Below are 13303 nucleotides of genomic sequence, written 5' to 3'. Positions count from 1 at the left end.
ATTCCAGGCGAGGGAGTCTAAATGCATTTTTTATTCTGAGTGCATAATTCAAATGTATATCATCACATCAAGGTATTAAGGATACCCCATATGCATCGTATCAAAGCAAATAGGAGCTTTTCTAGAGTGCGAATTAATGTCAGCACTCATGGTTGACGGAAGCCAGCCAAATACATGGACTCTTTTATCCTCATTAATCCTTTAAAACTAACAGTACTCAGTGAACTGTATTTTCAAACAAGCCATTAACAATGTTTGTTGTATAGCACATGTATATACTTTTTTTAATACTTTTTTTTATATTAAACAGTAATCTTAAACCACAGCTGCGACGTCCCTCACATTAACAAACCAGCAATGTTCCGTCTTAGAAATGCACGGTTAAAGAACAAATTTAATCCTAATGGGAACATAAATAGTAACACTCAATATCTGAAATTCATTTGATTGCCACTCTTATCATTCCTGCACAACACACAGTTGATCAAATAACTAATTTTGGTGGATTAATTAAATATCTAGTGGGGGGGTTAACAAGAAAATGAGTGTTCAAATAGTGTATATATGTTTTAAGTTAAAGAACAAAAGCCATTTAAAAAATCCCAGCGGGGATGAGTTTCTTCTAGAGGCGAGCGGCGGACTTGAAATCCCAATAAAGGATTGTATGAATTGGAGAGGATTATTGAAACCTTTTAAAAGTACAATATTCTCACAATTCTTGAGAAAAATCATAAACGTTCCAGTAGTGGAATCTACCTGGGAAATGAAGGAAAACGTAAAGTCCTAGAAACCTTTGTATAAATCAATTGATAGGTATCTATGCATAGACAACTATTATTTGTATTTAAACTGAAACATCATTCTTTGTGGCAGCACAGCGACGCAGTGGTTAGCGCATGTGCGGCACAGTTCATGTCATGGGAACCTCCTGTGTGGGTTCAAATCCGGCTCCAGACTTCCTGTGCGGAGTTTGTATGTTCTCCCCGTGCTTGCGTGGGTTTCCTCCGGGCACTCCGGTTTCCTCCCACATTCCAAAAACATGCATTTCAGGTGAATTGGCCAGTCCAAATTGTCCCTAGGTGCGAATGAGCGAGCGAGTTGTCTGTCCCTGTGTGCCCTGCGATTGGCTGGCAACCAGTTCAGGGTGTCCCCTGCCCACTGCCCGATGATTGCGGGGATGGGCTCCAGCACCCCCGCGACCCTACTGAGGATAAGCGGTGCAGTTAATGAGATGAGATGAGATCATTCTTTGTCCCCGTCAAAAACATTGTTTGTCGTCGTTCTTACAAACGGGTCAAAGAATGAGCACTGTCACTGTCAATCAAAAAGGTATTTTCTGACTCCAGTATACAAATGGGGGACTCAACATTTTTGTTTCAACTAGGTACTGGATCATTAGACATGTATCATTGTTAGTTTCTCTCTCACTGTGCCTTTTTGTTTTTCACCACTGTGTTTGTGTCTGTGTGTTTAAAGGTGATGTGAGGGTTTGTGTCTAGCAAGGCACAGTCAGTTTTACAAATGAATCAATCTATTTTATCATCAATTAATCCATCATATTCTTCATTGCATTGTTAGAGCATAATTCAATTTACAAATTATTTCATTTGAAAATATAGATTTAATTGTACAACTAATATTCATAACAGAATGTAAAAACTCACAGATTTTGAAAAAAGAAAGTTTAACAAGTTAAACGTGTCAGGAAGCAATGTGGAGGAACCAAGATTAGTATACAAAGTATTGATCTTTCATCAGTCATGTAGCAAGGCAACAATTGTGATCCTTGAGGCGGGAAGAGGTTGTGACATGGACTGAACTAGCACAGAGCCAAGGGGACTGAGAGTTTAAACAGTGATGAGATAGTTCTGATAGGAGGGAAATTAGGTTAAGTGACAGCTGTGAGAAAATTTAACCCTGAAGTGAGTGGCTAAATAACAAGGTTTGAGTGTAAGACAACCTAGGCTCTCCTAGGATCACTCTTTTTAATATAGCCCTTGCAGTTGAAAAGTTCTATAGAAGTAAAACTTAATCTCATCTCATTCGCTGAACCGCTTATCCTCAGTAGGGTCGCGAGGGTGCTGGAGCCCATCCCAGCAATCATCGGGCAGTGGGCAGGGGACATCCTGAACTGGCTGCCAGCCAATCGCAGGGCACACGGGGACAGACAACTTGATTCGATTAATTGAATACTTAATGATTCTAGACGATTGCTTAGCTCGCCACTATTTTGAACCATAATAATCCTGATCAACCGATGCACTCACTACAAGGACTAACCAACGACTGTGGCATATCAAATGACTGAAAAATGATTCAATGAAATCTCAAAACAGTAAAAAATAATTAACATTAACATCAACATCCATCCATCCAACCATCCAACCATCCAACCATCCATTCATCCATTATCTGCACCGCTTATCCTCAGTAGGGTCGCGGGGGTGCTGGAGCCCAACCCAGCTATATTCGGGCAGTGGACAGGGGACACCATGAACCGGTTGCCAGCCAGTCGCAGGGCACTCAGGGACAGACAATTCGCTCGCTCATTCACACCTAGGGTGGACCGGCCAATTAACCTGATATGCACATTTTTGGAATGTGGGAGAAAACCGGAGTGCCCTGAGGAAACCCACGCAAGCAGGGGGAGAACATGCAAACTCCACACAGAAGGTTCAATCTCATGACCTCAGAACTGTGCCGCACGCGCGCTAACCACTGCTCCACTGTGATGCCCTTAATGATAAAATATTAGAGAGTGAGTGTGAGAGAGTGACAGAATGAGTAAGCGAGAGAGTGAATAAGAGAATGAGTTTGAGAGTGAATGTGAGAGAGTGTGAGAGAAAGTGACATGTTGATTGAGGGAGAAAGTCAGTCAAAGTAAGTAGGATAGTAAGTGAGAGTGAGAAAATCAAAGGGAGAGTGAGTGAGTGAGTGAGTGAGTGAGTGAGTGAGTGAGTGAGTGAGTGAGTGAGTGAGTGAGTGAGTGAGTGAGTGAGTGAGTGAGTGAGTGAGTGTCCTGCATGCGCTACCCATGAAGCGGTAATTCCAAAAATGCATCCTCATCCTGCAAATTGTCAATCCATCCTCCCCTGGTGAATCTTCCTAATGCATAAGGGGCCATATTGTAATGAATGAGGGGAAGACCTTTCACACACACGTCGGGTTTTAATGGGGAAAGCTTAGCATAATGTCCGTCTGATTTTCAATGCAAATATTAGCAGTGGAGGTTAGTGTGTGGCGGCAGATTATAGTTTATCCCTCTCACACACCGAAGAGTTCTTTTACGCTCCGGCAGCATTTTTCAGCTTATCAGTGCATTGCAACAATCAAGTCTTCTCACATCCTTGCCGTCTCATGGAGACTTTAAGTGATTTGAAGAGGGGCTGGGGATCCAGACGAAGGAGGTTTGTGTGTAACCAATGGGAAACGAGAAAATAAATAACATAAATTAAAATACAATAATGATTCTCCTCAAACAGCAACCACTGGTCTTTCGTATCAGTCTGCTTCATTTTTTTCTGGGCATAAATCCCTAAATATCTTAATTCCTGTAAGCAAAACTGTCATTACGAAGGCCATAGTAAACAACCCACCAAACAATTATTTTTGCTGCTATTAATGGGTCATATACTATTGTGTATGTTATAAAAAATTATTTAAGACAACGAAAGCTTAACTGACGCATATGTAGATAAAGGTCCACAAACTATAAATTTGGCCCACATAGTTCTCTTACAAATGCACAATACAATACTACTACTACTACTACTACTACTACTACTACTACTACTACTACTACTACTACTACTACTACTAATAATAATAATAATAATAATAATAATAATAACAACAATAATAATAATAATATATATTTTTTAACTGTTGGCAATCAAATTGAAACCTTGTAAATGAGGTATTCTTCCTTTTGAAAAATGTCCATCAACTCACAAAAAACTAGGCTATCTTCTAGTGTATGTAGATTTCAAGGTATAACTGCAAAACATCCACTTCTAAAAAAGTAATTAAATAGGTAAAAATATTAACTGGGGCGGCAGCACGGCGGGGCAGTGGTTAGCGCTTGTGCGGCACAGTTCATGTCATGGGAACCTGTCGTGGGTTCAAATCCAGCTCCAGACTTCCTGTGCGGAGTTTGTATGTTCTCCCCGTGCTTGCGTGGGTTTCCTCCGGGCACTCCGGTTTCCTCCCACATTCCAAAAACATGGATTTCAGGTGGATTGGCCGGTCTAAATTGTCCCTAGGTGTGAATGAGCGAGCGAGTGAGTTGTCTGTCCCCGTGTGCCCTGCGATTGGCTGGCAACCAGTTTAGGGTGTCCCCTGCCTACTGCCTGGAGATGGCTGGGATGGGCTCCAGCCCCCCGCGACCCTAATGAGGATAAGCGGTATGGCTAATGAGATGAGATTAACTGGGGCAGCACGGCGGCGCAGTGGTTAGCGCTTGTGCGGCACAGTTTATGTCATGGGAACCTGTCGTGGGTTCAAATCCAGCTCCATACTTCCTGTGCGGAGTTTGTATGTTCTCCCCGTGCTTGCGTGGGTTTCCTCCGGGCACTCCGGTTTCCTCCCACGTTCCAAAAACATACATTTCAGGTGAATTGGCCTGTCCAAATTGTCCCTAGGTATGAATGAGCGAATGAGTTGTCTGTCCCTGTGTGCCCTGCGATTGGCTGGCAACCAGTTCAGGGTGTCCGGAGATGGCTGGGATGGGCTCCAGCCCCCCCGCGACCCTAATGAGGATAAGCGGTACGGCTGATGAGATGAGATGAAATATTAACTGGTAGATGTTCTTATTCAATATGATTAAAATATTCAACCCCAAAAAAGCCGTGTTTACCCCTCTTTTAAAGGTCTAACGTACTAAGTGAACTAAGAGAATGAACACATTCTTTTTTAAAGTAAGGACATGTTGGATGAAAGGAACGAAATGTCGATGCACAGCCTCTGTAATATAATTTTGATATTACTAGAACCAATATCATGTTAAAAATGTCCATCCTGTAGTATATATGTTGAAAACATGCTAGGAACATAATGTAATTTCTGTCTATTACATGTTTTTCATCAGGGCAAGAACTATCATAATGAGGATCGGCTTTTTCCCAAAAGCCATTTCACCCTGAACTCTCATCTAAAGGATTAACGATCATAATATTCTGTACAACTTACACTAAGAATATGTACATATTTATCGTATATCAATAATACTATAATATTAATTGTTGTTTTTTTAATGGTTTTATTATTTTACACATGTTTACCTTTTTAATTCATTTTACTTGCAGTGGGAGGACAAACCATCTTATTTAATTAGTGTCGGAACCAGAACAGATGGTAGACCAAACGTTTCACACAATGCTTTATTGGAGAATCGAAGAAGTCCGGTGCGGGGAAACAAACACCAGCGATCTGGTGCTCGCTGGGCAGGAGGAGCAAGGAGCTCACGGGATCAGAGCATGGTCGGAAGGCGGAAACAATAGGAGTTGCCGGGACGGGTGATCGGAGCGTGGTCGATGTGCAAAAACGGGTCAAGTAGCCAGAGCGGGAGATCGGAGCGTGGTCAAGTAGCCGGAGACAATCGGAAAGTCAGGGACAGACGTGCAGGATACAGGTGAGGACGGGACAGACGGGAGCCAGGGTCAAATAGTGCTTGCCTTGCAAATGCGGAGGTTCGCTGACGGACTGGCAAGGAGTGAATGGAGTACTGAGTTTAAATAGGAGAGGAACCAATCAGGCAATGAGCAACAGCTGGCGCCAAACGAGCAGGCACATGTAAGGGCAATGCGTAATCGTGACAATTGAATGTGTATAATGACAATGAAGGCCATTTATTCTTTCTTTACAAAGGTTGTTTTGTTTTGTTTTTATTTAAGGTCAATTATGCTAATTAATAAGGCTCAGTAAGACCACATACAGAAAAATGTCAACCTTACTGGAGAAAAACCACCTACTTTACAGGTCACATTCATAAAAATGGAGCTAATTTATCATATTCTGAGCATCAATCTATTTGACTTCTGTGCTTTCATTCAACAACATGATTGTTTTATAAAACCAAAGGCACTCATTTGGTTTAGTAAAGCAAACTCACTGAAGAACAGGTTGCTCTACTTTGATTTAATTGTAACACTAAACAGCAGAGGGCTGCGTCAACACAGAGCGTGATGTGGTAGCAGCAGCCAATTAGAAAGCTGCTCCAGGTCAAGTCAAGGCCTGGGGGAGTAGAGGAAACGATAAATTATTTGCAGAGTAAAAAGCAAAGTGTTGCCCGCTACAAAATGTATCACGTTGTTTTAAGTCCTGACAAGTTATTTTGGCCCTGAATTATACATGTGTGATTGTGCTACGACATGCATTGCCCACTGAAGTGGACTTAATCTTCTAACAATGGTGTGTATGACAAAACACAGCGAGAGATGGCTGCCGGATGGAGAAGGCTTTTTCCTGTCACGTCGTAATGCTTTTATTGAGACACAACAGGGACGTGGGATACAACTACAATTTTGTTAATGTGGTTGCTGTGGTTTTGGACCTTGATGTACTCTGAGCGGTGGTGCAACTATGTAAATCTAAAAATTGAGAACATCTGGCCAAAATCCAAGTAACAGACCTTGTAGTGGTAAGTACCTTGATAAACATTACCGTAAATTCTCGACTACAACTGCTTCTTTCTTGCTACATTGTAAAAACGTTGTATAAATGGTGCAGCTTATTCTTAATTTTATTTGCACCTAATAATTAAGATTAAACAACGCATGCGCTTTAAATATAAAACACCACCTGGAAACATTTATGACGCCCTGAATTAGTGCATGATTTTGCTATCATTATTCATATAATACATAACGGGAGCAAAACAGGAGGTTTGACAGTACGTGTTTACAATGTACTCAAGAAATTATGACCACATGTCCTCAATTTAGACATCTGAGATAAGCAGCAATGTCGGGTCTCTGAAGATTCCTTTAATCCTCGAGGAATGATAACAAGCAAATGCTATGTGGTCTATTACCGCGGGAACCAGAAACAACATCACAAATAGACACATCTGTGTTGCAATCTGGCATTATTCTCAACAGTACTGTTGCCCTGGCACTGTCGTCTACCAATGAGCACAGTAATAAATATGTGCTGGTCTAATCATCATCTTGAATGGTCACATGATCCAAAAACACGCGACGTAAACAACTGTGACCAGAACTGAAAACAATGCACCTGAAGGTGTGCGCCAGACTTAAAGTATACTAAAATGACACAAATTAGTTCCTGTTTATGTCTGTTTAAAACTTGCCCTAAAATCCATTGCAACACATACAGAGACATAATTGAGTTTCACTTTTGTATTCGGGCATGCGGCTTCAAACTACCGTAAATTCCGGACTATAGAGCACACCTGATTATAAGCCACACCCACCACATTTTAAGAGGGAAACCGATTTTGTACTTACACAAGCCGCACTTGTATATAAGCCTCATGCGCCCACATTAAAAAAATGTAACACAAACACAAAATTAACCCAAACCCGACTTTAAGTCCCGCGATTGAAACTGAATGTCCTTTATAAAAGTACACAGTCCAAAAATGACAGCCGGCAAAATGAACGGAAAATGATACCGGTACTTAAGGTTTGATGCAGATCTGCAGAGTTAGGGTCCCGTTGAAAGTGATCCAAGGAAAAAAGTGTATATTTCCAAAGGTAAGGGTGGGAAAAATATATATCCACTATTGTCCGCCGCGTCCACAAACAAGTCTCACCTTTACCCCACTTCGCCCCTTCTTTTTCATTCGCCCGTGCAAAACATATCAGAATAAGTCTCTAAATTAAATACATTACAAAAATATACAGTTGCAAATACATATTATACATGGTTACACATATTTACAAAGAAAGACAGTACACTGAGAGAGTTTTCAAAGCTTTAATAATAATAATATAACTTTCATCCCAAACGGTGCCTGTGACAGGGCAGTTAATGGTAGCAACACGCTAGCAACACGCTCGCAACACAGTAAACGGGTCTGTTAAAAAAACATACCGTACTTGTAAAAATCACGGCAAACCGTCCTCATCTTCCTCCTTAGAACTGAAGCCATCAAAGTCGTCTTCCTCAGTGTCGGAAAGAAACTCTGTCATATAGACGTCGTCCCACGCTCTCGCAGCCTCACTCGCGCTGTCACTGTCGCTGGAACTCTCATCCACTCCTGATTCTGTGCCCTCCTCTCCGTCACGCAGCAGACTGGCTTTTCGGAACCCGTTGGTGATGGTGGATTTTTTTTGATGTGCCTTTCTTTTTGCATTTTGCATGATGAGGGTATATTTACGCTAATTTAATTTATGAATTAGCGAAGAAAATGCAGTCTTCTTCGGCGCATATATTCCACCAGTCTAAATCTTACCTTTCGTACTCGAGCGCCGCTGGCGGCCGTTAGAAAAATAACATAAATTGGCCGCATCACTGAATAAGTCACAGGGTTGAACGTTTGGGAAAAAAGTAGCGGCTTATAGTCCAGAATTCACGGTAGGTTCACTCTGTTGCCTGAAATTTACAGTACACATAAACTAATATAACTTGCGAGCCCTGCTTTTGAAATCATTTTTGGGGTCTAGTCAAAAAGGTTGTGAAGAAGAAAACTGGTCATAAAACACACTTGAGACCCAGTAAAGTGACATATTTGTTTGTTATTTCCTTGGACGTCAATAAGGTAATAGCACCTAAAAAAATGTTATTTTAAACCATAGTCGACAGGAGAGACAGGGAAAAAGCCTCCATATAAGAAATGTCCATTCTCAATATGAGGCCCTTTCCTGACCACCTTATTTTTATTAAATCTTCAAGGTTACAAAAAGCAGATCAGCTCATTGATTGGCCAATATCGACAAACATGTAAAAGTCAAAACACCTAACAACAGTGCACAGTAGTACTCAAAATAAGGAACTGTGCTCCTATGAAATCTCCTTTGCAGGTGTCCAAAATAAAATAAAAAAATTCACACTTACATAATAAACAAAATAACAAACGAAAACGAGTCAAAATAACTGGCAACAGTGCGCAATAATAGACCAAAGAAAGGAACAACCCTGGCATCCCACATATTCTACTTTGCAGGTATCCAGTTAATTAGTAGGTAAGCATAAAAAACAAACATTTTATGATTTACTTATCATAAGTGTCGACAAAAAGAAAAAATAAATACATACATACACATTAAGCTCTAGCGGTCCTCTCCTGTGTTTTTATATCAAGCCCATCACGGCACATTGCTGATTTAAAGATTGGCTTTTGGGACAATTGTATGGTAACTTTATCTTCTTAAATGTTCAAAACTGTCAAAACAGTGGCAGAAAACCATAAGTTAATGTGGAAATACACTGTGTGATTGAATCGAAACAAAAGTCAAGTCGCCAAGCCCAACAGTGCAAGTGCAGGTGTTTGTTCTTGTTTGTAGATTGTCAAGTCAGGATTGATAAGTAAACCTCAGAAACTGTTATTAAGTGTGAAGTTTTATATTCAGATTAAACATTTCCAATTGGCTATAGAGCTTTATTTACCTTCCTATCCTTTTCAAGCAAAATTAAGTCAGGAACAGCTATTTGCATCCGTCTACCTTTCCCTATTGTTGTTTTCGAAAACGTCAGTAGAGCAAACAATAATGCGTGCAAATGCAATGCATAAGGCAAATTGTCCCTCTTGTTTCTTTTCTTTTCCTAATGCTTCCCTCCGTTTGTGGTATTTAGGAGGCGGGGGGGAGAAAATCATATGGTCAGGCTTCTGCAAAGCCAGAAAATAATGGGATCATATTCCATTCTCTTGCGCCTATCAAAGTTTTACACAAAAGCTCCCATTTTCAATACTCAGGCAATTCTAAAGACTTCTAAACACAAATCAACTTGCTTTGACGGCGACACAATTTGTACTTTTGCGAGTCTTGCCTCTGAAGCGCCATCACAGCCTAGCGTAGCGACCACGGCTAACCTAAACATTCTGCCAACCGGCTTGGACTCAAGTTAAAGAACTGGGGTTTAGTTTGCAAAGTACAAAATAACTTGGCTGAAGAAAAAACATCTGTTTTTTGAGCTCTGATGTGCTTTTTATATTTCAAAACTTTGTTGTAAGTAAATAATTTTGAACAATTAAAAACTGCTCATAATGTATTTCTGTCTGTGATATAAAATGATAGGAAAAAATCATTTTTTCTACTTTACTCGGACACATGTGAAGAAGCTTGCTGTGGCTGCCAGGATTGCTATTTCTTTTCAAATTATGATGATATTACCGTGCACAGTTGTCCATTAATTTGCCTCACTTTTCATTGTTTTGACTGTTATGCGCCATTTACATCATTGTCACTATTGGCCAATCAAGTTTTTTTGATTGACAGAGCCCTTCGGTCTAATTTGCTTTTTGGAACCTAAGAAATGTAATGAAAAGAAAAGGCTTGGGGAGGACTTTTCAAAACAGGAACATACATGTATTATAAAAAAGCAAAGTACAGTTTTCTCCTGTTTTTCTTGCAAGTTCAAAATCTGTTGATGTCTTTTCTCCATAATTTGAGTGCCTAGCAGTGTAAAAAACAAAATGAAAGAAGCAACACATGATGCAAATTTGAAATAGTGTCACCAGTTTAAAATGCAGCTAACTTCTTTTTAATCTATAAACGTATCTTCGAGCAGTGGACAGAAGACACCCTCAACTGGTTGCCAGCCAGTCGCAGGGCACACAGAGACACACAATTTACTCGCCCATTCACACCTAAGGACAATTCAGACTGGCCAATTAACCTGCCATGCACGTAATTGGACCACCTGAAAAACTAATTTATATATGTTTGTCTGTCCAATTAATTTCCTGTTAATTTGTTGTTTTTGTACAAGCCACAGTACCCTCTTCATCCGCTGCCTACTATTCTCTAGTGGTGAACCAAAACCAAATATGTGCATATAACCTGACCCGCAATTTCAGTATTTTGTTTTATAGATGTAAATTCAAAGTATGTACAGCAGGGAGGATATCTCTGTGAGGAGAAATTCAGCAGCCCTGTCATAGTGTGTGCTTGAGAAGACGCCATCATATATATTTCCAGGTGCATTTTGTGTGTAGATATAAAAATGGCTAGCTTTCAAACGTCTTTGCGGATAAAGTTGTTTTATGTGAGACTGAAGGTGATGCAGAGGACCAACCAATCAGAAGAAACCTTATATTATGATTTGCATTAATAAATATTCAAGTCAAGTCTTGTTTATTTGTATAGCCTTTAATCACAAGAAGTCGCAAAGAGCTGCACAGACCAAAGTCTATTAAAGACTACAAACTATAATTGCACCGTCCCAGTTTTGCATCATATAGTAATGATGGTGGAATTACAAAAAGTTACGAATAACGTGTTACAGTGCTCATTTAAAGTGAAAAGTAATGTTGTTCCAAGAACACATTCCTTTGTAACACGTTAGTCCCAACATTGTACTTGACTATACCATCCTTCATGGCTTTGCGCCATGATTTGGGAAGCCAACATCTCCTGGGGTCAAAGTGGGAAAGGTAGAAGACCTCCGGATGGCGCCTGGCCTGATGAGGTTGATGTATCTGCTGCAAGTAAGGTTTGTCTTCTACAGCTGAGTGAACAACTTCATTCCAACTGATGAGTTCACGCCCAGGTCAGGGCTGTCCTCATCTGTGACATTGCAAGAGCCGCCGTGGCTGTGTGAATTAATTCCTTAGCGGGTAAAAACAACAGCGACTCTGTACTGCATGGACCAAGGAGAGGTATTGCTAATACAATCAAACAACAGAAAGCAAATATGTTCAAGTTGTAGTTATTTCCTGGACACAGATTGTTTTTTGTTTTTCTTCCTGCCCAACCAAGCTTTTTGTTAATGATGGTGTTGTTAACAATGGCTTTTTTTCAAGAACCCAAAACGAGACTGATGATTTTTTTGGATTTCATGTCTCCTTTGAGGGCAGTGCTAGGAAATGAAGTTGTTCAAAACAAACAGGTGAAGTGATATGCAAAACTCATTTTAGCAAAATGTGGGAATTCAGGGTAAATTTCAAGCAAGGATGTATGTCTTTGTTTTTTAAGACTATCCTCTGAAGCATAAGCTCCATTTGCATTTCATATGACCGCCACAAAATCAAAGAAAGTTGAGAATATATTTTTTGCTGTTTTTTCCAAGATTTTCCTTCTGCTACTGTTCATCTGAATTGTATTTCGGGAAAAATTATTCATATAATTTATTCAAATGTTCTATTAAAATATGCATTTCTCCCCAAAATGAAAAATTAACAATTGCTTTCATAATAAACAAATAAATAAACAAAAAATAGTTGTTGAATGTATTCTTTTGTATCTGTGTACTTTCACGGCAATGGTCCTATCATACACCCTTAAAGACTCGATGCAGTACTAATCTTGTTCAGGGAGTTCCTGTTTTTTTGCTTTGTAATGTAAGGTCTAAATTCTGAGTGGCTATAATTCTGCATGTACAACCTTTTCACTACAAGAGAGGAACCAAAACATTATTGCATGCCTTTTGGTGGAAGAACCGTCTCCGTCAGTTGGTCCAGAGTGCACTGTGATTTTATTATTTATTTTGAAACTTTGTGATGAATGTCCTTAACTGCATTGCTACTCTCCAGCTTTATTCACAATCACATATCACAATCCGAATACATAGTCTGGTCCCGGAAAAGAACACGATGCAAACATCCGATTGGTCTTCGCTTTACTCAGCTGTAACAGTGTCAGAAAATCATTATGTGTAAAATCCAACATGCTTGTTGACCGTTTTGTGTTTGTGCTTAAGCTAAAAAAATATTCAATTCATTAATTGCTTTTGTTTTTACTGTGATAGAAGACATGGTAGTGGCATTCTGTACAAATACAGGCAGTTTTGTCACCATAGTAATGTAACTTGGTCAGGAACTGAGGATATTCGTACAGTTTTGCATTTTGCAACCTATCTCAACCGTTCTTATTCGTTTACTGTCAGTACCCTATGAAATCCTTTGAAAAAATGTCTGCGATTGACCATCCTGAGACGTTTTTTTTACCCATCTTAAAGTCAATAGAATAATTGCTTTGTTGGCCCAAGCAAAAATATCTTTCTTAGAGATCTGCTCTCTTTGCCCTCCCTTGCTTTTGCAGTGTTTTGTAAAGCCCGACTCCCTGGGAACAGTTTGCTCTCTTTTTCATTGACCGTGTTGTGCTCTTTATGCATTTTTAAACACTCGTTGCCACATTCCATCGTGCACACCCAAACATACAGACTTTAACCGGCGATGCTT

Source organism: Urocampus carinirostris, chromosome 2 (assembly GCF_059441175.1).
Source record: "Urocampus carinirostris isolate Australia breed hairy pipefish chromosome 2, RoL_Ucar_1.0, whole genome shotgun sequence".
NCBI classification, from domain to species: domain Eukaryota; kingdom Metazoa; phylum Chordata; class Actinopteri; order Syngnathiformes; family Syngnathidae; genus Urocampus; species Urocampus carinirostris.
The sequence above is the reverse complement of the archived record's forward strand: the minus strand, read 5'-3'. Positions refer to the sequence as shown.